Genomic DNA, 26,274 nt, shown 5'->3' on the forward strand with positions numbered 1-26,274 from the left:
CCATAAAAGTTTCAAAATTTAAGGAAAACTTGAGTATTAAATATATTATATAAAAGCACTATATTTTATAAGAAACAATATTTTCTGCTTCACATATAATTTTTTCATATATTTTATTATTCTTCTAACAGTTCAAAGAAAAGGAAACTAACAGTCACATTTGCATGGAACTGAGTCATTCATATCTGTGTAATTCAAAAACCTTAAGTCTTGAAATTAAATTAAGAAAGGCCCAAAGAGATTTTTCCTATAAATATCTGGCAAAGAAAATGAAAATTCTTTTTCAAGGACGATATTATCACCATCAGCCTCAAAATATATAAGGACATTTTTACCAAATACAATTTATAGCACCTGAAAATAAAAAGACCTTCATAAAGATAAAACATTATATGTAAGAATCAAGAAAAATAACTAATGACAAAAATATTCTCAAAAATCTTTCACATTTTAGCTCCTTAGACTTAGATAATTAAACAAATATGATTGTGTTCAAAGAAATACAAGCCAAGATAGTAAAATTTGATCAGGAAACTAGTTATATAAAAAATAGAAGAAAATGGTAACAACTTGAAAATGGAGTATAATTTTTACAACTGAAAAATATAACTGAAATTGTTTATTTTTAAAATTATTTGATGGGATTAATTTCAGATTATATTTAAATAAAGAGAAAATTAATAGGCCAGAAGAAGATGATGAGAAAATATATAGAAAGCAGTCTAAAAATGAAAACACAACTTAGAGGGCAGGAGACCTTGGGAATACATTGAGACAGTGATTATTTTGTATAACTGGAAGAGTTGAGAAAATGACATATAAGCAAAATTTGAAAAAAAAATAGTTGGAAAGTGTTTGATTTTCTATAATCAATGAAATATCAACACAAAGATTTGATAAGGTCAATAAGTCCCAAGCAGGATAAATAAAATAATATCTGCACTCTTATAAATTAGAATTTTGCTATAGAAAACGCTATAAAGCTCTGGGCAATAGCAGCCTGGCCTAACAAGCCCCAAACCATTGTCCTTTGAAAGTGAGGGAAGGCAGTGCTGATCTCCTCGTGACCCTCAATGCAGTCCTGATGATCTCTGAATTATCTTCATGGTCATTCTTCTCTATTCTTAAATAATAAAGCATGTTCGCAGCTCAGTAGCTTTACTGTCCTGTGGAATCCAAGGAGTTTGACAGATTTCCTTCATTCCATCCCACTTTCTTTTTCCTCTTTAGTTCAAACTGGCTCTGCCTCTGCTGATATAATCACATCTCCATTCCTGACGTTTTCTGAGATGGCTGATTGAATCCATCAGTCACACCTGTGCTCTATCAAATAGCTGTTCAGCTGCACCTCCAGTTTTCTCTTCAGAACATACTACACTTCTCGTGTTTTGCAATATGGATAGACTGAGAATTTTCCAAATCCTCAGGCTCTAATTCTTTTTTGCTTAACTATTCTTTTACCTCCTTTCCCTTGCATTTTCCTATAAGTGGCAAAAGAAATAAAACCACTCATTCATCACTTTGCTTAGAAATCTCCTCAGCAAAACACCAAGTTTTGTCACTTGCAACTTCTACCTTCCACAAAACATTAGAACACAGTACTGTCAAGTTCCTCGCCACTTTGTCACAAGGATCACTTGTACTCCAGTTTCTAATAATCTGCACTTCATTCCCATGAGACCCCTCCAGAATGGCCTCTAACTTTCTTAATTTACTAACATTCTTTTAATGATGACTCATGCTCAAAGCCAATATAGGTTTTCTTTGTAGCTCGCCTCTTTTCTTTCTTAGTCAGCACCATAATAGTATTTATTGCCCATATTTCTACCAACAGTCCCCTCAAGGAAATCTAGGCTTTCTCTAGCATGCACCTCAAAACTCTTCTAGCTTCTACCTGTCACACAATTTCAAAGTCATTTCCACATTCTTAGTTATTTTTTTAATACATCACCCACTTCATTTATACCAAAATTTGTATAAGTTTACTCAGGTAGCTATAGCCAAATAGCATAGACTACTTGGCTTAAATAATAAAAATTATTTTTTCACCATTCTGGAGGCAAAAGGTCTAAAGGTCCCAGATCCAGGTACCGGCAGATGTACTTTCTGGTGAAAGCTGTATTCCTGGTTTTAGATAATTCCTTCTTGCTGTGTGCTCATGTGGCCTCTATTTTGTACCCAGAGAAAGAGAGAGAGCTCTAGTGTCTCTTTCTATTCTTATAACTACAGCATTACTATCAAATTAGAGCCTCAGCCTTATCACCTCATTTAATCTTTATAACCTCCGTATAAGTCTGATCTTCAAATATAGTCATATTAGGAGATAGTTGTTTAATATATGAATTTTGGAGGGATACAATTCAGTCCATAACAGTTAGTCAATGTGGTTCTATGATTCCCAGACTCCTTAACAAAAATTCTTTAAAAAACATATTTATCTCTCAATCAACAATAATTAAACCAGTTCCTGCTGTGTAGTAGACATGACATTAGGAATACAAAGAGAAAATATGCCTATTCAAAAACTTATCGAGAAATCAGTCTATCCTGAAACAACACAAATGAATGCTGTTTTATTTTCTATGTTCTTAATTATGTGAGAACTTCAAATATTTGTATGGCATTGAAATTTCCAAAAATGAGTACCTTCAAATAGGAGGACATAAACAGTTATGAATCCATAATCCATTGGCGAGCCAGCAAATATTGCATTTACTTTAGTGCACAATGAAGTTTCTCAATATATTATATTGTAGAGCAGTTTTAAGTACATAGGAAAATTGGGCAGAAAGTACAGAGTTCCCATAGATCCTCTCTCCACCCCCATGCACACCACTTCCCCCATCAACGTTTCACACCAGAGTAACAATGAACCTACATTGACACGTCACTATCATCTAAGACTCACAGTTATATTAGAGTTCACTCTTGGTAATATATGTTTTATGGGTTTGGACAAATGTATAGCACATGTATCCACCATTATAGCATCTTACAGAATAGTGTCACTGCCTTAAAAATTCCCTGTGCTCAGCCTATCCATCCCTCTACCCCACCTCAACCCCAGGCACCACTGTTACTTTTACTGTCTCCATAATTTTGCCTTTTTTTAGAATGTCATACAGTTGGAATTGTGCAGTATGTAGCTTTTCAGATTGGCTTCTTTCAATTAAAAATATGCATTTAAGTTTCCTGCATATCTTTTCATAGCTTGATAGCCCATTCATTTTTAGCACCAGATAATATTCCACTGTCTGTATGGACCATAGGTTATTCATCTATTGACCTATTGAAGGACATCTTGGCTATTTCCAGATTCTAACAATTATGGATAAAACTGTTATAAACATCCATGTCCAGGTTTTTGTGTGCATTGATTTTCAACTAATTTGGGTGAATTCCAAGGAGAATGATTGCTGCATTGTATGATAAGAGTATGTTATCATGCTCTTTTATGTATTCTTATACTGGTTTTATAAGAAACTGCCAAACTGTTTACCAAAGTGCCTGTGACATTTTGCATCCTACCACCAACAAATGTGATTTTTCTGTCATTTAGTATCCTTGCCAGAATTCAGTGATGTCAGTGTTATCTGTAGTCCTACTGTTTTCAAGTACTTCTTATGACATGACATGGGTATGTCAAGAGACCAGCCTGGCAGCAGCCTCTAAAACTTCTCCCCAAACCACTTGTGCATGGAAATATTTGCCACTAGCCTTTCATATCCAAACACAATTTATCCTATCACAGGATTTATAGCCTTATGTCCCTGAAAGAAAGGCTCATTACATTTCCCTTACATTTCCTCTAGAAAGGATTGGGAAAAGAGAAGCAAGTTATCATTGGTTGTGTTTCACATTTAATGGTATGTTCCAGAAAGAACTTCGTTCATTGAACATGCATGTCACACACTTTTAGAATCAACTATGGCAAAAGCAAGATGGGATAATGAAGAACTTTATCAAACCCACTCCATCTTATATATTGCAACTAATAGTATTTGTTTGAACAATGTAATATCTGGAACAAAGAGGCTACTGGATGCAATACATGTGTTGCAGAAATAAACCAGATCTGTTCCACGTAAACCAGGACTTTTCTTTGTAAATCAGGACACATGATTCTCTAATTAATACATGGAGAGTATGGTATGCATTCACATGTGTGTGCTTGCCTGTGGTTGTGTATGTGTGTCTAGATAAAAGAGAAAGCTAGTTAAACAAGGCCTCTAGCACAGGTGAAATTTGATAAGAGGCTGGCGTTTGAACACGTGGACAGATACATACAGTCAGTGGGCAAAAAATGTACAGAAGATCTCATGTAGGAATTAAATAAATATACCCAAGCAAAAGAAAGATTATTAGAGATGGAAAACAGTAAATGTATGAGAGATAGGTAATAAGGCAAGAGAGTCCAGCAGAGGTAAGATCACATATAAGTTAGGCTTACCCCTTGTTTTAGAAAAAATAATTCAGACACAGCCTCATCTACTTGTTATGTATTCTCCATGACTCTTCTGTTGATGCAATGACTTTATTGAGTAGTTAAGAAAGACATCATATGACCTACAGTGCATAAAATATTTATATGCAGCTCTCTAGAGAACAAGTTAGCCAACCCCTATTATACAGCATAAGACAAAGCTGCACGTCAATTGACCACTTGTAATCAGAATACTATGAAAGTGAAACCGGACATCTTGATAAGATGATACACTGGACTCCAAAAACATATTTTCTTAAATGTAAAACAGAATTTTTAATACCTTAAGGAAGATTAATTAATGTCTATATTTGGCAACATAACTATGATGTTTATTAAACTAGGTGACAAATATAGGTAAAACATTCCAGTGAAAACATGTGGTGAGAATTCAGATTCTTACATGTGGAAATTTTAGTTATGATAGTAGTTGAGTAAATAGAAACGGTTTAATGTGCTCCCTACCTGATAGTCAAGAAGCAAAGACTTTAGTAAAACAAACAAAATATTTGGAAGAGATTTTAAAGCATAGCATTTCCCTTGCATCCTTTCTTACTACATTTCTATTTATTTAAAATACACACACATTAAATAAACTTAGGAACTGGGTAAAATTTTAACATATATATATATACTTTAAATCTTGCCACTATTAACATAAAAATACTTATGAAATAAAATTTAAAATATATTTTGAATCAATTCATTTTTCAACTTTAATTATTTCACAATAAACATTTTTTAAAGAGAATAATTAAATATTAAAAAGTACAACTGAGGCAACTAAGATGTAATATTATTTTGCTTAAGTGTCCTAATCAGCTAAAATGAGGAATACATTTTGCTTGAAATATTCAAAAAAAATTATCTAATAATAATTCTAGTCAGTTCAGTAATGTTAACATTTTTTCATTCAATTGAAAATAATGCAAAACAAAGAAGAGCAGAAACCCTGCCAAGTTACAATTGACTCTACATTAAGAACACAGATAAGCTTGTCTATTCAAAATGAAATATTTTTCTTTGTGCAGATTACATTTCAATGCATCAAAGCATTTGTAGATAAGATAGTCATTTTGTTTTCTGCCAATCCTACACTTAATGTCCATTTCTCAACTTCATTAATGACCACTTCAAACAAAACATTCGCCTTTAAAACACATTATGGAGATAAGCCTGATTAATCTCATAGTGACAGAGATTCTAACAGTGACAGTAACAATTTTAAGGATCACCATTGGTGAAAACAAGAATGTGGTCATCCCTTCTCTTTTTTTCTCTTTTTTTTTTGCCCTAAGAATCACATTGTTTTTTTTTTTTTTTTTTTTTTTTTTTTTTTTTTTTTTTTTTTTTTTTTTTTTGAGACAGAGTCTTGCTTTGTTGCCCAGGCTAGAGTGAGTGCCGTGGTGTCAGCCTAGCTCACAGCAACCTCAAACTCCTGGGCTCCAGCGATCCTTCTGCCTCAGCCTCCCGAGTAGCTGGGACTACAGGCATGCGCCACCATGCCCGGCTAATTTTTATATATATATATCAGTTGGCCAATTAGTTTCTTTCTATTTATAGTAGAGACGGGGTCTCGCTCTTGCTCAGGCTGGTTTTGAACTCCTGACCTTGAGCAATCCGCCCGCCTCGGCCTCCCAGAGAGCTAGGATTACAGGCGTGAGCCACCGCGCCCGGCCCACATTGTTTTTTTTTATCATGACCTCTGGAGCGTCACCGACTGGGTTCATTGTCAGAGTGCAAGGGCCACTCGCAGTGTGAGCTTGGCCAATTCTCTAATCTCTATGCGCCTGCCTTCTCATCTCTAAAACGGGAGGAATATTGATCTCTCATGAGATTCCTGTGAGTTTTAAATGAGCCAATATTTACCACTGAGAATGTTGCCAGTGAAATTTAAATTTTTCATTTTATTCAAGACGCTTTAGAAAATGAAGCCCCAAATGACTTGTGTTATTCTAACTTATTTAAGAATAATCTCAAAAATTGGAGTACAGAGTGGGGATTATAAGAAAGATTCAGGCACAGGAGACATATGGATGAATTGTGGAAGTTACAGGTAATATGAAAAATCTGAAAATGAAATTTTAAATTCTGTATATATATGTATGTGTATATTTTCAAATTATATTTCTTTTTCAAAATATATGTATGGTATATATTTTATTAGTGAAGCTAATGAGTATATGGAAACAAATTGTTTATTAGTTTTGCAAATCAAACTAGATTTTCAGTATACAAAAAATTATTGAAATCAGTTTAATCAAGAAATGGTTTAAGTAGTACTCATTGTTATTGAAATATTAAATTATTTTTCCTCTGTTGCAGCTCCTTTTTTCTCTAGTACTTTCCCCCATCTAACTTTCTTAGCTTTCCTAAATTTCCATTGTCAGCTTCCAAATATTAATACCACCAGACCAATGGTCTGTGTGTTAGGGTTGCCTTTCCCTGCTTCATGGCCTGGGAAGTTTCCAGGGAGTAAGCTGGTAACATTTCCACACTAATATTTCTTATTTCTCTCATCTCGTAGATCACGGAGCTACACAATCCTATTTTACAATGTCTATGAAAATTATTTTCATATTATTTTTCCAGTTTTCTAGTTTTTAAAGTATGAAATCTGGTTACTGTTACTACATTTTATTCTGAAGTGATAGTGCATAATTCATTTTTTTTGGTCTCATAACAATTGTAACTGGATATTAATTTTTTAATTAATCTGATAATTTCTCTTTTAATAATTGGTTTGTAGCCTATTTACAATTATTATGGTTACTGAAATGTTATGTTGATATTTTACGACTTTCCTTTTAGTTTATTTACTATGATTTCTATTAACTTATTTTTTCTGATTCTCTTCTTCATTATTTTAATTAAATATTTCATTTATTTGCTTGTGTTTGAATTCCATTTCCCTCACTTTTTTATAGTTACATATTTTCTCTATAAGTTTTTAGGAAGTGTGCTTAATTTTTTAGCATGCATAAATACTTTTTTCCCCCTTTTTGGTATAAATTGAAAGGGTACAAATGCAATTTTGTTTCATGGTTATATTGAGTAATGGTAAAGTCTGGGCTTTCAGGGCATATCCATCACCAAATAATGTACATTACACCCATTAAATAATTTCTTATAATCCATACCTCTCCACCACCAACCCTTCCTAATCTCTATGTCTATCATTTCACACTCCATGTACATGTGCGCCCATTATTTAGGTCCTAAAGTTAATAAATAGATGTTCTCCCATATGTGATAAAAACAAGTATTTCTTTGAGTTTGCCTTGTTATTTTCATTTAGGTCTAGTTTGTTTTGAATTTTTTTAAGATCCAATATTCTCCCAGATATAACAATATATTCACTAGTATTTAGTAATCATTTGGTCTTGCTCTCCAGACCTTCCTTCAGAGATTCATTTTCTTCCTATCAAAATTTCTCCATTAGTGTTTCTTTCAATAATGTTCTATTATTGATAAATTTCATCACATATTTATTAGATTTATTCATTTTATCATTTCTTTTAAAACAATTTTCTTATTTTCTACCTATTTTCCTGTACTCCATTATAAAGCAATTTATGTAAATATATCTTTCATTTCATTAACTATGTCTTTAGATTTATATTATCATTTGACTTTTAATTTTATCACTCACCATTCTTTCTTGTACTTCTAATAATACTTTGAAAACTTTCCCTAGTCTATCTTTTTATTATCCTGTTCATTGTCTTTTATTTTTTATCTCTCCATTTTTCTCTTCAATAATTTAAAAATGAATTTTTATATCTTCCACGTTGCTCTACTTCTTTAACTAGAGTTACTAATGTGAGCAAAAGTTCTCTGAAAAGGAATTTGGAGGAGACTTTATTGGAGTGAACAGCTAGCTCCTAAACCAGGGAGGCCGCAGCTTACGGGAAAGGGAAGGGACAGTTCTAGAGAACAAAGGGAGAATTTGGCTTTTAGAGAAACTTCCAGCCTAGGTTTCCAATCAGATCTGTTTATGCAAATTAAAGATTCAAATTTGCTTAGTTCTGATTGGTTGATGTAGGCCAAATCCCATGCCTTAGTTCAGGAGACTTGAACAGGAACAGTCAGCTATGAAAGTCCCAAAGTTAAGCAGATGTGGGAGTTTTCCAAGAATTCGGGGTACATGTGTGACCTCTAGTCATCAAACGGCCACTTGACTATTTCATATTTAAGCCCAGTTAGCCACTCAGATTTCATTTTGACAGATGGGCTCTTTCGGATTCATACTAATTATTCCAAGAACTAACACTGATGGCAGCATGTGTCTTCGGGTAATTTCTAATTTTCCATTGTAAACTCATGTTCAAAGGAGGCTTGATTTTCCAGTGAGCTCTGTATCGCATAAGTTTCCCCATTGGAGCAGTTTGGGGTTTGTTTCTGGTTTATGTCAGAGGTTTGATCAGACTGAAAGCCATTTTTACCTATAATAATATTTGGTCTTTGGAGTGAGTCTGTGTGCAAAATAGGGAATATAAATCTAGAATCTATTTATAATTAGAGCTCAGAGCTGATGTTTCAATTCCTCAGGGATGACTTTTTTTCTTCTATTCAGAGTTCAAGCAAGTAACAAGCATTCCAGAAGTTTCTTCTTTCAATTGTAAGATAGAGCTTTTCTAATTGCTTTTCACAGAGGAAATTTCTTGGTGTTTCCATATCCTAAAGATTTTTCTTTCTTTGAGGCATGAATATGTTTTCTAAACTCCTATGTCTTGATGTAGTTGCTGTTATGTCTGTATAATTTTTATGTGACTAGAATGGAAGAGGGCACATTTTATATTCTGTCATAATCCTTGCAAAATGTCTCTGTCTTTCTCTTTGTCTCTACCCCCATGCTCTTTCTAATACATTTTCTCATATCTTTAATTTAAAATTCATTTAACTTAAGCATATTTATACTGAATACTATAAATCTTAACCATATTTTTTAAAGTTTCTTTAAAAATAAATAAAATGCAGAAATATTAAGAAAAGGGCAATACTTATATGCTATGTATTAGGTTGAAATGCTCTCCTTAAATGAGCTATTGAAATAATGGTGGTTACCTATTGACCAGAATTTAGCTAACATTTCCTAATTTATATGATGGCAGATTAAAATTTCATCTAATATAATATAAAGCAAATATAAACTCATAATTTTAATGCAGGGACTAACATCCTTGAAGAATTGGAATATATTGTATATATATTGGAAATTAGATAACCAAAGTTGAGGAATAATACTTAAATATGGAGAAACAGTGTCCTCATGTGTGTAATAGGTTGTTTCTTCATGTGTGTAATTGCTTGGGTTAAGGTCAGTGGGAGAGGAAAGATAAAAGCATGAAGAAGAGATATGGAATGAATTTACATAAACACTATATTTTACCTATTTTTCTTTGGAATTAAAAGTTGCTGAAATAGTTTTACAATTCTTAGAGGAAAAAATACTACTAGAAAAGAAAATAACCAGAAAAACATACTAACACAATCATTAAGAAAATAAGTTTATGTTACTTTAAAATAATAATTTTGGATATATTTAAATATCTCATTTAAATATTTTAAGTTTCCAGTAGTATTGAGATCCATAGGTCAACCTGTCATTTATATTCTCTTATGTCCTTGTAATCTAGAGAAGATTATATCAAATTATCCCCTTTAAGCCATCAGAGATTCAGATATTATTAAGGTCTCTGTGAATTCTAAGACAGAGCTATTTCAGGCCAGTAACTTTTCCTTTTCTGTGTTAGCTCAGCCACCATCCTCATAGTTTCTCACCTTGCCCCCATTTTTTAAACTAATTTTTTGGTTGCTTTTTAAAAGAAATGATACATTTCTTCACATCCCAACTCCCATCCATATTTAAAATATCACCTGTGTTAGATGATTAATCTTTAAAAGATGGTATTTTAATCAGGACGGTATATTGAGATTATGAATGAAAATACCAAGAAATGAGCTCTAGTAGCCACCTGAGATTTAAATACAAGGATTAATTTTGACTCCACGGATAGAAGACAAATGTACTTGTTATACTCTATATCTGCAAAAAGGCAACTCAAACTCTTTTGTCAGGTAGGAGGCATTAAGAAAATTGGTAACCCTTTAAAATAATTGTGCAATTAATCACTGCTGAAACCACTGTTGAAATCCCAAAGAACTAGTTATGACATGCACATTAATACCAAATGAGCTCATCATGATTAATATTGTGACAATAAGTACCTGAGGAAATTAATAATGATCAGCTATTATTTTAAAGAACTGCAACATAATTTAAACATTTTGCCTTAAAATGTAAGCACTTTTAAGGTACATGCTACATACAATTTTTCTTGTGTTTTTTATCCAACTTAGTTTATTTTAATATTTTTAAAATACTTTATTTCATAAATACCACTAGAAAATATCCTTTTTTCTTATTTTCACCAAATTAAGAGGAATTAAGACATTAGACAAATAATCTGATTCAAGTTCAGGTAATAAAAATTTTATTTTTAAAAATTACACTAAATTAATTTAATTGAAATTATAAACACTTTCTTTATAATAAGCAGAAAACTTTGTTATTCATTTTTTCCCCAAAATGACTTTTTCTTTCTCAAATTAAAGAGATTTATGCAAACAATAGAGTCAAAATTCCCCAAAGCAGTTCACGTCTACTCTACCAACATGATCATCCCGGGGCAAAGCCCCTCAGGACATCTTAGCGGGGCATTACTGATACAAGTTTGAATCTGTACAAATATTAGTAAATTTCAATAGGTCAAGATTTCTACTAAGTGAACTGTTTTCAGAGGTCAATCTTGATTTTAAATTATTGCCTCCTTGCCAGCTCTGATCACCACTTCTGAAGAAGAACACTCAAGGAAAGTAACCCTTAATCCCTAACCCTACCCACATACAGTTTGATTCCTTCTGAAATTTCTTTGATCTTCATTGATGTTATACTCTTGGTAGTCTTCTGTTATTCTATTTAGAAAAGCTCCTGTTTTTGCTGCATAGGTATGTCTCTCCCACTTAGCCATGAATAATGAATAATGTCATATTACCCATCATTTAATTCTCCAGTTTGAGCAAATGTCTTTGGGCTTCACCAATTCCTATGTACCATACATAATAAATCAATACTCATGCCCAATATTCCTTCACTCATTGACCCATTGTGCAGAATTGCAATTCTTTAACTCCACAATTTTCAGATTTGCCATTCTTTGCGATGTGAAGTTTCTTGAGAAGATCACATAGCACTTACAGTCTTTTCTCCTTCTTGTACAGATAAAAGTGACACCCTCACCATGCCTCTGTCTCTTATCTCTTCTCTCCTGGGTGAACCACTGCCACTGCAGCATCTAGCTGCTCAGCTAGGCTGGCTGGTGTTTTTGAATTCTGGTAAGACTTTACCCCATCTAATAAATAACCCATATTCTTCCACTGCAGTTATCTGTAGTACTACTGTTCCTGACATAGCACACGGATGAGTACTCATAGGGCCTCTTTGTATCTCTACCCACATTTTTAAAATCACTATCACTATTGGCCCGCTCTGTGCTGCTACTTTTTGCTCCACCCTCCCACCTGGAAGGGAAATGTCTCCTACTCTCCTTCTGGGAGACATTGACAATGACCAGTAACACTGAGTAATAGGTTTATATATACATTTCTCTCTCTCTCTCTCTCTCTCTCTCTCTCTCTCTCTCTCTCTCTCTTTCTCTGACAGTCATACTTTGCATTCCTTACTGAAACTAAGCAACAACACATGACGATAACTAGTCTGGAATGGATTTAGATAATGATTACCTTGATGCATCTTAAAGCATAACAACCTTCTGGTTCCCAAATTTCTATTGCTGAGACCAGCTCATCATGCCAAATTCTTCTTCAGCTAGGATAATTGCCTTTTAAGTGAGACTACAGTACCTTTTGTCTTGCAGTAATTGCCTCTTGGTCTACTGTGCTGATGCAATTTTTGTTATTTCTCTAGGAGTTTTTTCAGGCTACATGCAAATAAGAAGATGCAAAAGGGTATTGGGACTATAGTGAATGGTCATCAGGAATATATATCCAATTTCAATTTAGGCTCAATTACAAAATCCTGCTACATTAAAAGAAAATAACCTCTCATAATTTTCCTTCCATTATTAAACTTTGTTATTACATTAGCATAAATAAAACCCAATGTATGTTTGGATAACAAAATTATAAAGTGCAATATCCTGCAGCGTATTAGTTTCTAAATGCATATAAAGTCATTCTTAAATCCACATAATGGATTGGATAGATATTAATTACAGAGGTATCACTGAGTCAGCAGTTGTGAATAAATAAAGAATAAATAACTTAATAAGTGCTTTTTTTGTGGTCTACAATTGAACATGGCTTTATACACCTTTAAAAGGTGGCCATGCATTTATTTTAAGGATTTGCCATTGCAGTATTATGCCTGTGCAAAAGAGAATTTTGTTCCAACTAATATTGTTTTTCTCTCACAAAATTTGTTTTAAAATAGCTCTCTCTTTATTTTTTATTAAAAAATAAAACAACATATTTTTGTTACCCATATACAAAAATACATAGGGTAGAAAATTGGTATACACCCTTAGCAAGTCAGAGATATCTTTGGAAAACAAGTAAAACAGGCATCCATGATTTTTTACTTATATTGGAGATGAACAGTCCTTCTTTACCTTCAAACAAGGATAATCATTCTGCATCTATGGTAGATACTGAAGCACCTTATAAACTCACAACTTTTCTGTAAAGATAATATGGTTCTAAACACAAGAAAGGGGAAATCCCAGTTCAAAGAAAGCACTGTGGGTGCACCAAAAGCCAACAACAGACTTGAACAGATAGAAATTTGATAAGGAAAAGGGTGAGTTATCAGTATAAAATGTTCATGTAAATAAATATATATTTGTGTCTGTTTCATTTTTTAGCTGGTAGCACATTATAATCATCTTTCTATTTTGAAATTTTAAATTGTCAAAGGTAGTTATCTCAATCACAGTGGCTATTATAATTGGTCAATTCAATATTGCCTCAGAATCAGTACAGGATGCTTATCTTTCTCTTCACCTTTGATTTGGGAGTGATAGATAATTTCCTACATGTCATATGTGTCATTCTAACATGGGAGAGGCCTTTGTACTATCCTTTGGTCTTTTTGACGTCTGCAGTTAAATAGCTATTAGCTGTACTGAGTCGGGTGGGGGGTCTTTGATGCGGCCTCTGCTCATCAGATTTGCAGTATGCCCCCAATCCCAAAGTCAGACTTTTTCTCAGATCCCATAAAAACACTTTCCCTTTCTCGACATCAGTACTCTACTCCAGACTTTGAGTTCTCCAGGGTTTTTTAATTACTGTGCATATCATTTAGGAGGTTTGGAATCCAGGAAGGCTGCAATATTGTGATTGAATCATTTGTTTTAACCATTTGTACAGGAATCATGGAGGAGAAATTGTGCTTAGCTCATAGTAACAAAACAAAAGGTATTATTTTACAAATATAAAAATAGTTATATTATCAATCATGGAGAAATCAGGAAAGAGAAAGCTATAAACTAAAATACTTTTAACATCTTCTGGAATCTTCTTATACTGTCCTCTAGATGAGTATTATTTCTTTATTGTATATTACTTATATTCAAATAAAAAAATAGTCTGTATTATAACTTGTTTTCATCATATTCCTCATATCATATATAGTATTTAAAATTATATTTATTCTTATATATTTACAGATTTTAATATATATATAAGTATAATAATTCATACTCAGGCATTTGAATGAATTTTAATTTTTAAATAATATTAGAAATATGTGAAGCAACTAGCTAGAAACTAAAATGTATATATTCATATGCATTTCTGATAAAATGAATAGAAATTAAGGAAACTTTAGAGAAAGATAATTACTAGGTCAAAAAGTTTTTAATAATTTTAAAATTAATTACCATAGCTTTTAGAAATATTGTATATGTTTATATATCTAACTATTGTGTATATTAATAACCATTTTCTACTACCTATACTATTGTGGGTATGATAATTAGAAATCTGAGTTTCAATTTAATAAAAAAAATAGTGATTTACTACTAGATCAAACTAAAGTTATTTGATTGCAATGACATGTAGATAATATTTTTTAGTCAGATTATAAATGTATTTCATAAACAGTTTCATTATAGTTTATCAGATATTTTTATTGGTATTTTTTAATTTTAATTTGGTATTATTCCACAAAAATATGTATGTGTTATTTTATAATTTATATTTAAGAGTATTAACTCTATGATACAATTTCTTTTTCAGTGTATTTTTTGGTGTAAAACTTACATTTTCCACAGAAAAATTTTATTTTCCACTATAATGTCTGCATTTGTTTTTACATTTATGTTTAACATATCTTTTATAACATAGATATCAGATAAATATTTAAAAATGTATTTCCAGTTGTTTTGTGTGTTATATTGGTGAATTTTTTAAAAAAAATTTAAAACATTTGATGCATACAAAAGACTATGAATATAGATGTCACATTATAGTACTTGAGTGATAATGAAATAAAAACCTCAATAACACACTTGCCAACCCTAGATCTTTTATCTACCTATTGATCTACTTATTTTGAACTAAATGCTTTGTGTCTCCCCAAATTCATATGCTGAAATCCTAATCCCATGTGAAAGTATTAGTGGAGGCTTTGGGAAGTGATTGGCTCCTGAGGGTAGAGCCCTCATGGATGGGATTAGTGCTCTTTTATACAGAGACCCCAGACAACTCTAGCCCTTTCTCTGCCATGTAAGGACACATCAAGAAGACAGCAGTCTGCAGCTTGGAAGAGAGCCCTCACCAGAGCCCAACTATTCTGGCTAGCACCCTGATCTCAGATTTTATGCCTGCAGAATGTGAGAAATAAATTTCTGTTGTTTCTAAGCTCCCCAGTCTATGGTACTCTGTTATAGCAGCCTGAACTAACACTCATCTATGTATTTATCTATCATAATCATCTATTGTCTGTCTATCCAGATCTGTATGCCTTAACAATGTATGGTTTAGTTTTGATAGCTGTTTTTCTTCAGTTTCCTGTTGGCTATTCTAGGCCTTTTACCTTTCCATATAAACTTTAGAATCAGTTTATCAGTGTCTACCAAATTACAGGCTGGATTTTGATTGGAATTGAGTTGAATTTACAAAACAAAGTGAGAAGCCTTGGCATTTTTTTCCTTTATTTTTATTTCAGCATAATATGGGGGTACAAATGTTAAGGTCACATACATTGCTATTGCCTTCCCTTCCCCCTCGAGTCAGAGCGTCAAGCGAGTCCATCCCCTCGACAATGCACAATGCACTTATAATGTATATATATAAACCCATCCCCTCTCCCCCACCTGCCTGACACCTGATAAATGTTTTGGTTTTTTTTTTTTTACATTTTGATTAGATTTTATAACTTTGCCTTTACCTAGTAAAGGTTAGAGGCATGCCCTTCCCCTCCATACTGTTCACCACATCCCTCAGATGTGGGTCTACCCCCCTACTCCCCTGAAATTCTGGTGAATACCACCACCCTTTGAGCACCATATTGATAATCGGTCAGTACCAATTTGATGGCGAGTGCATGTAGAGCCCATTTTTCTGATCTTGTGTCATCCCACTTTGGAGAATGGGCTTAAGCTCAATCCTGGATAATATAAGCGGTGCTAGCTCGCTGTTGTTGCTTAGCCTTGGCATCTTAACAATATTGAATCTTTCAGTCCATAAAAACTAAATCTTGTTATTATGAATGGGAATAAAAACAATGAAAATTTGATCACAATCTAATCAACACAGCTTTATCCGTGAACTTGGAAAATAATGACTGTTTCTAAGAGTAAATATATGGGCAGGCAACAGCCTGGTAAGTAAGCATGATATTTGCCTAAATTGAAACAGTGTCAAACCCTTCACGGCAGAGGACATGTCAGAGGCCTGTCTACCTAAAACCGCCCTCGGTTCCACACTCCTCTTGGGATCCACTAAATGCTTCCTCAGTGCTACAAAGTGAATAATTCATTGCCTCGACTTCCCCTCACACTCAACATGAAAGTGGAAAGGTCTTGGAAAGTTCATTGGTAAGTAAATAATAACAATGCTCAGAAGCATACCAGTGAATAAAACACATGTAAAGCACCAGCAGGTGATGGACTAACTTGGGACTGTCTGATAGAAATGTAATGCAAGCTACTTACGTAATTTTAAATTTTCTAGTAGACCACATTAAAAGGTACAAAGAAAAAGGTGACATTAATTTTAAGAATAGAAATATTTAATCCAACATATTCAAAAGATTATTTCAACATGCAATCAATTTAAAAACAATTCATGAGATATTGGCCATTCTTTATTTCCAGACTATGTCTGAAATCCTGTGTTTCTCTTACACTTACCACACATCTCCGTTTAGACTAACCACATTTTAATTGCTCAGTGTTTGCACATGTCCATATTGGAAAATGCAAGTCTAACTTGCATTTGTCCTAATTTGTTATTGGCTTGTTGAACTTTTGTAAATTCTTGGAAGTCCTACTTCATTTCCACAGGTTATGTGTACTTTCTGAAGAAGTAAAATGGAGACAATATCTGAATTCATGTTAAAATGAATTTTCCTTCTTAAACATATGAAATCGTACAAATAATATTTTTAAACATAGCAAAATACAAATTTGTTATCATGATAATTTAAACTACACAATGAGAATAATCATGAATCATTTGGCACAAATAACTAATTAATTATGCTATTAATAAATATAAAAAATAAATCTCTCCATTATTTAGATCTTCTTTGATTTCTTTGATTGGAGTTTTAAAGTTCTCTGCATATGGACCTTGTATGTATTTTGCTAGGTTTATACTTACATATTGTTTTTTGCATGTTATGTTAAATCATCTTTAGATTTAAAATTCTAATTATTTATTGCTGCTAATAAAATATATAAATCAACTTCTGAATATTAATTTTATATGCTGCAACCTTGTCGTACTTGTTTATTAACTCCAGGAAATGTTTGTTGATTCTTCAGTATTCTCTTCATAGGCAACCATGTTATAGATTAACAAAGATAGTTTCATTTCTTCCTTCCCAACCTGTGTAAATTAATTTTCTTTACTCATCTTAATACACTAGCTAGGACTTACAGTACAATGTTTATTAATGATTTTAGGAAGAAACTGTCCTGTTTCTCATCATTTTGTTTGATGTTTCCTGTAGGTTTTGCTGTAGGATTTTTATTTAGGCTCTTCGTCAAGTTCAAAAACTTCATTATATTCCTACATTGCTACTGAAGTAGTAGATTATATTGACCGATTTTTTAATGTGGCTCCAACCCTGTATAGTTGAATAGATTTCATTTAGTCATTTTGTATAATTTATCATTGATTTCAATGTATTAGCATATTATTGTGGATTTTTATATCTATGTTCATAAGAAATATTATTTTGTAGTTTTTCTTGTTTGCAATTTCTGTATCTAGTTTCAGCATTAGAGTAATTCTGAACTCAGAGTCTAAATTAGGAAGTATTCTATCTGTTTAAAATTTTCAAAAGATCTTGAGAAGAGTTAGAATTATTTCTTGCTTAAATGCTTGGTAGAAATCACCAGTAGAAACACCATCTGGACCTGATGATTTCAGGTCCTGACGATTGGAGAACGGTTATGAATTATTAATTCAATTTCTTTAATAGATAAAAGACTATTTAGATTATCTATTTCTGATTGTACCATTTTGGTAGTTTGTGTAATTTGAGAAATTGATCTTTAGCTTCATCTATGTGTGTGCATAGAGTTGTTCACACCATTCTCCTGTTATACATTAAAGGCCCATGGGATCGGTGATGACTGAGTCTGGCCCCAGGCTTAACTCCTGTGTTTTATCCTTCAAGACTGACCATAGACAACTGCAAAGGCTCCCTGGCAAATCCCATGGGGTAGCTGCCCTGCCCATGCCAGACTTGGTGCAGTCAATTTGTTACACTCTTCTAGAGGGAGTTATAGTCAAAAATTCAGTGCCCCCAACTATTTCAACCCAACTTGCCCTACGCCAGCCATGTGCATACAAATATCTGCATTCCTAGCCCAGCTGCCTCTTTCAAAGTCTTCACTTTGAGAGCCTGGGCTGAAGCACTTTAAAGTTGTGTCTGCTAAGATCCATTTTCAATAGGCATATTCACCAACTCCTAATTCTAGTTTGCAGTCATTTTTTCTTAACAGTGTGATGATTATACTCCATTGTGTTTTGGTTTTCATATTATAGATAAGAACTCTATCAGCACCATGTTGTTATTTACTAGAAGATTTCATATTCTCTGTGGTGACTTTTCAGGTTTTTTTAATGTAGAAAGAGTAGTCCATTGACATGTTTCTTCACCTTTCTGGTATAAAGTATACAGCTAATAATAATGTTTTCATGTACTGTTTTTAAGCAAATATATATATATATATGTGTGTGTGTGTGTGTGTGTACATATATATATATATTTGTTGAGGGAAAGTGCCTACTGTATAGGGTAGAGCTCTGTTTTATAATCTTTTTGTTTTTCTTTCCATTGTATGGGCCAAACAGCCATTCAAACTCAAGCAAAGTCCTGCCTGTACCATTATACAGAATCCTCACTTAAGAAAAGACCTATCTTGAAAACAGACTTTCTCATAGAAGTAACTCCTGTGCAGTTTTTCTGACTTAATGTGTCTAGGTGAACAACAATCAAAGGGCATATGAAAAAAACAAGTTACATGACAAAGATAACACACACACACACACATTCTATGAAGGATGAAAACATATTTGAAAAATTTTAATAAAATTCTAATGAATATCCTCATGATTTTTAGGAGAATTTTCTTACATAAATCAAGAATATAATGGTATTTATTTATTTATAGAAAATATTTTAAGAAAAAAGAAGTCACTGAGATGAAAAGTATGTTGCTAAAATAATGTACCATTAATTTTGGATTTCTGGCTCATGTTCTTAAATGGCACAGCCCATTGCTAAAGTAGTAAAAAGTAGACTAGAACAAATCATAGGTAAATAAAATGATTCATCTCATTGACAGTAGTCTTCCCACTATTTTCTTATATTTAATGATGTTAAATTTGATATAAAGTTATCTTCTTAATATGAAGAACTGTAATTTTATGGTATGGTGCTAAAACGACCTAATTCTTTTTTTTTCCTTTAGTGAACTTGAAACTTGAAATTAGAAGCACAATTCTAATTTTTATTATTATGAAATGATTTACTAATGCAGTGAAACTCTGTGCAGTATGAATGGGGCCCTAAAAATGTCAAATTATAATCAGGGTTTATAAGGAGAAGTGAAACACTGAAAGGTTCTTCTATCACAATGAATTGTCAAATTATCTCCTGCCTCAGGACCTAATTTATCTTTCCCATGCAGACCCTTAAATTTCCAAGACTTTGTAAATGGATGAATTGAGTTATAAGAAGACAATATAACACTGCATATTTTATAGCATTAGCCATTGTATTTAAAAATTATTGCCAGAACTGTGAGAAATGCCAGGTTGGCTTTTATTATTAGGAATTAATAACTTATAGTTTAACTTAGAAATGCTCTCAATAACTAAAAGCTATGAGTGCTTCTTAAGTGAGAGGCAGTTGCTCAGCTTTTTATATGCAGCATAACTGTAGGTAGACATTATCATCCCCATTTATAGATGAAGAGACTGAGACTCAGAAAGGAAAAGTAACTTGCAAAAAGTTACACAGCCAGGATTTGAGGCTAGGTCTGTATTAATTTGAAGCCTATTCCCTTAATAAGCTAAAGTGCCACAGTAGTGTATACATATAAATGTTATCAATTATTTTTCTTATTGTTATTTCCAGATAATTAAATTGATATTTAATTTTTGTATATTTATATTCAATTTGTTTGAGTTACTAAAAACAAAGACTTAATTTACCTTATTTTGACCACCTAGTGCAAGGGTCTTCACAAAGTCTCCATAAAGGAGTTTCAAAAGAATGAATAATTATCCCAAAATTAAATAGAATGTAGCCATGGTAAAAATTAAATATAGCTAAATACTGCTTACTACTATCTGTGCAATTGAAAAAATATGGAAAACTTCTAAAGAACAATATTTCCTTATAAATTTATAAAGAAACTAATGCAAATGATCTTTATCTTGAGTCTAAAATTTAAACACCAATATTCTCAATTCCCTACTTATTTCAAAACTGAGAACATGACATGGAAGTAGCAACAAACTTCTTCGAAAGTATAGGAAGTAAATTAGAAGGACCTAAAAAATATTTTTTTCCCTGTTTTTGTTTTCTTTTGTTTTCAGTTGATATCTTCTTTCTCAGCTGTGGCAGAATGTGTTTCACAGGTTTATTAGATAAATAAATGCCACATTGAATCTGGTAAAAGAGAATATAATTATAATTTCACATTTAAGTAAATATGCATCAAAAATGTTCCAATATGTATAGGAAATATCTCAAAAAACATCTCAGACGATAATCTTGAAAGTTCTTCCTGAATTCAATTCTTATTGAATTTCAGAATTGTCAAATGTACATGGAAAACATCTGTTTCTTGCTTCTCTTTTAAAATATTTGTTGTGAAAATTATTTTTTACCATTAGAAATAATATTTGAGATTGGATAACCAGATTATAGGGAAAATATTGAGTAGGTTTTAATGTGCACTGTTCTGATCACTAGGAACAGTTATTCAAATGGAACTCAGCGCTCATATAAGATTAATTGAAAAATGGAAATATGAAAAGTATGTCTGGTCAAAAACATGGCTAATGTTTCTGTTTATTTTATGACCTCAAGCTTCCAACTCAAACATTATTTTAGAAAATATATCATTAGTACATTTATGATAATGATTAATGTGACACCTCCATCCAAGATATTTGTAACCAACTAGAAATGGGTGATTTCTTGGTGTATCAACAAGTGCGATGGTTAATTTTTTGTGTCAACTTGACTGGGCCGGGGGTGGGGAGGTGACCTGATTAAACTCTATTTTGGGGACTATCTGTGAGGGTGTTTTTTAATAGCAGTAGCATTTGAATGAGAGGACTCAATAGATTGCTCTCCCCAATGTAGGTGCGTATCATCCAGGTCACTGTGGGCAACAGAACAAAAGGCGGGGGAAGGAGGAAATTACTCCTTTTTTTTTCTGCCTCACTGTTTGAATCAGGACATTTCATGTCATCTTCTGTCCTTGGACTGGAACTTATATCGTCCCCCTTGGCTCTCAGGCCTTCAGACTTGAACTAAAATACACCACCAGCTTTCCTGGGACTCTGGTTTGCAGTTGTCAGTTATAGGACTTTTCAGCCTCGACATAGATACAGATAGATGACATAGATATAGATGATATACATATAAAGATGATATAGATGAAATATAGATGAGATAGATATAGATTAAATACATATAGAATTATTAATATTGGAATTTTAACTATGACAAATTAGTGAGAGAAATATTTTGGCTGTTTTCCCTTAAAATGTTCATGAGATTTGAACAAATATTATTACACATTAAGCTTATGTGATAAATCCAGTGAATTAGCGGTGATGGGATTGTAAATTCATGAGTAATAATTTCCAAACTATGTACAATTATAATAATGTTGTGTCTTTGCTTGGTTTTGTTAAATATAAAGAGATTTGAGCACAAATAATTTTATAATACCTCTATATTTATGTGGAAATATCACTAACATTGCCTTTGATATAAAGAGAAGATATGCTGGGTGTTAAAAAATTCAAAAAGCATTATAAAAGAATAATTGTATGTTATTTCGAGACTAATGTAGTTTGTGTAAGTAATAATTAAGGACAAGGAGATCATCGTTTATTTTGCGTTTTATTACAATCACATAATTGTAATGACAATTTAATTTTAATTTTATTTTTATGATGCTTGTACTAGTTATGTATTGCTGCTTAACAAAGTATCCCAAAGTCTAGTGACTTAAAACAACAAGATGAATTATTTAAAATTTTCTATAGGTTAGGAATCAGGGTAAGAGTTAGCTGGGTCCTCTCTTTAGGATCTCTTACAGGCTGCAATAAAGCTGTCCACCAAGGCTGCAGTCTCATCTGAAGGTTTAATTAAGAAATAATCTGCTTTCGAGGTCACTTATCACCGTTGTCAGGATTCAGCTCATTGTTGTTGGGCTGTTGGCCTTAGCTCCTCGCTGTCTCCTAACCACTGGCTACCGCAGTGACTTGCCACGAGAGCCTCCTGCTAGGACAACTCACAGCTGGCAACTTGCTTTATCAGAGAAAGCCCCCAAGGAAAGCCGCAGAGAGAGAGGGTGCACGCAGGATAGAAGGTATTCTTTCATAATCTAGTCTCCGAGGTAACATCCAATGACTTTTGCAATATGTCATTTGTTAAAAGCAAGTCGCTGAGTGAAGGCAATACTCGCTGGGAGGACATTGCACACGTTCCTGGATTTCAGAAAGCAGAGATCATTGGAAGCCGTGGTAGAAATCTGCCTCTCACTAAGCTGATTCTTAAAAAGAAAGCAAAAACAATAAAAAAAAAACAAAAAACTGGTCTTCATATAAATTTAAACATAACATATCTATTTTTTCAGTCTTATTTTTTATTAATGTATTACTGATTTATTATAGAAAATTGCAATGTTATTTTGATTTATATGCTGGGAATATTTTCTTAATATTTCCTAAACTATACAGTTCTTTTCTAAACTGCAGTCTTTACTGAGTGAGTTTTTTCAGTAGTGTGCTGGTAAATGCTTAACAATAAACTCTGAAAAAAAATTGAATTTATTTTATTTTACTGACTAGAGGTAGATATGTAGAACATAATTTACAAGTAATAATAAAAATGCAATACTCTATTGTAATTTCGTATAGCCAATTGATTTTTACACAAGAGTTTTACTGATTTTGCCAACCTCTTGTATCTGTAGCATACTTATGTTTGTGAGTTAACAATGATTTGAAAAAATCAGACTACAAATAAATGCTCAGTCACTATCCAATCAGCACAGAAGTCATGCACATGACTGATGAGCAAATGATCTTTTGACATGAGTGTTAGTTGATAATTTTGCTTATTAACAAGTTATATGAGAGTGAAAAAACAAAAAGATTATTTTGGAAATTTACTTATTTGTAAAGGGTGTGGACTGGTTCTTTGCCGAATCAGGAAATAATGTTTGCTTACTAGAAGAATATGTTCTCATTTGTGTGTGTGTGTGTGTGTGCCTGCTATTCACAATAACCAAAGACCAAGAAGCTTTTTAAGTTTAATTTGTATTAACATTTTTCCATCACTTTCTTAAGTCTAGGCAATCAAAAAATAATAAATCAAGTTTTGATTTCCAGTATTTGTCAAATTCCATGGTATGAATAGTCCCATAATGACTAATTTCAATCTACTAACATGATGTCCCTTAATACAGAGCTGAGAGGAGATACATAGTAACACACAATTTGGTATTTTGCTAGACAGATATAATAAACATAATTTGAAGAATATAGATCATAGCTAACATAGTAAACTTATAAGAAACTAATGGGTTTTGATTATTTGCCACCTTTGTTTTTAATAATAGATAATTGTATGATTTAATTATATACTATATGATTTATAATATGATTTAAAATTATGCAATTTATTTTGATAATAGTTGTATTTAAAACAAGTTAATAAAATCACTGATAATTGAACAATTGACTTTCATGATTCAGTACAAGCCAACTCTAGTATACATGATTCCTTGATATGTGAATGCCAAAAAGGCTCCTTTGCTTTTTGACTTAATAATTTTTTAACCAAAATAAGTAGTGAATTAATAGTCAAGGATTTTTTAAAGAAAAGAAATTTATAGCTGTATTTTTTTAAGTTACATTATTTCAATAAAATAGCTGAAAATAAATGTTTGCTACAATTATTCTCAGGCAAATTGTCACAAAAATGTGAAGAAGATGGAAGTTAAAGACACTAACTTTGCTTATGTTCAAATTGTCCTGTTTCCTCAGTTGTAAAATGAAGAAGAATAATATTTACCTCACTGGGTTGTTGACAGAATTAATTAATTAATGTAGTCAAGGACTCATAGTTAAACTGTAGATCTGGAACTGAGAAAGCAGGAAATGCCTCAAGCAATATGACCCAATTAGAGACAATCCTGTGTTTTTATGAGGAATGATTTGTTTTTAAGACCTGACCCTTGTCCCCTCCATATTCATACACCCAAGATAGAGCCATGAAATAAAGTTAGTAGATAATTATTCCAACTAAAATGCAGGGGAGGGGAGGCAAAGCTCAGAACAGATTCTAATGTAGCAGGGATAGCTCATATGAGAAAGGACTAGAATTTTATTTTATTTCAGTTTAAGACAATTGGGAGAAACACTTCCTTCAATGTAGAGAAATAGTCTCAACAAATATACCTGGAATTTAATATTCCTTCCCTAAAGCAAAATAATTCTGCCAGGATAAAGTAAGTAATCTGCTTCTATATTGCAATGGTGATATATATCTATATCTTGAAATACATTGCCTGTGAAATTTAAATTATAGGGCCGCAGTAAATCAGCTCGAATTCCAAATTTATTTGAAATAAACTTCAACTTGTCATTGTTAAAACATCCTGTAAACATCAAATAAAAAATAACTATAAAATTTACGTGCTATCATTTTCCATGTAGTAGAGTAAAACTTATTATTTTAAGTACTTACTTTGTATTAAGAAGAATCAAAGTAGGTGCAGTAAAGCTATATTTTGGAACCTATGGCACCATATCTATAAAATTTAGGGTGTTATTAGTTGACAGAGCAAATAGACAACCTACAGAATGTGAGAAAATATTTTCAAACTATACATTTTATACAGGGCTAATACACAGAATTTACAAAGACTCAAAAAAATTAGCAAGAAAAAAATCCCATTAAATGTGGGCAAAAGACATGAACAGAAGTTTTTCAAAAGAAGATAGACAAATGGCCAACAAAGACACGCAAAATTGCTCAGCCTCACTAACCATTAGGGAAATTAAAATTAACCACAATGAGATATTACCTTAACCCTGTTAGAATGGCTTTTATTAAAAAGTTCAAAAAGAATAGATGTTAGCTTGGATGCACAGAGAAAGGAACGCTTATACACTGCTAGTGGGACTGAAAATTAGTGCAACCTCTGTGGAAAACAGTATGGAGGTCCCTCAAAGAACTAGAAGTAGACCTACCATTTACCCAGCAAGCCCACTACTGGGTATATACCCAAAAGAAAAAAGTCATTTTATCAAGAAGACACCTGTACTGGAAAGTTTATTGCAAAGATGTGAAATCAAATCGAGTGCCCATCAATTCATGAGTGGATTCACAAAACATGCTGTGTGTGTGTGTGTGTGTGTGTGTACACACACACACACACACACACACACACACACATACTATGGAGTACTACTCAGTCATAAAAAAGGTGAATTAATGCCTTTTGCAGCAATTTGGATGGAACTGGAGACCATTATGCTAAGTGAAGTATCTCAAGAATGGAAAAAGAAACACCACATTTAGAATTCCAGTTCTAATAGATTGGAACTAACCAAGGGACACACATGTGCACAGATGGAAGTAAAAGTTATTGGAAATCAAGCCAGGGAAAGGAGGGGTAGGAGACGGAGGGGGAGGGAGGGAAAGGGGGGGGAGAAGGGGAAGCTCAAAAACCTACCTAATTAGTACAATGAACGTTCTTTGGGTAATCGGC

Source organism: Microcebus murinus, chromosome 23, assembly GCF_040939455.1.
Source record: "Microcebus murinus isolate Inina chromosome 23, M.murinus_Inina_mat1.0, whole genome shotgun sequence".
In the NCBI taxonomy this organism is placed as follows: Eukaryota; Metazoa; Chordata; class Mammalia; order Primates; family Cheirogaleidae; genus Microcebus; species Microcebus murinus.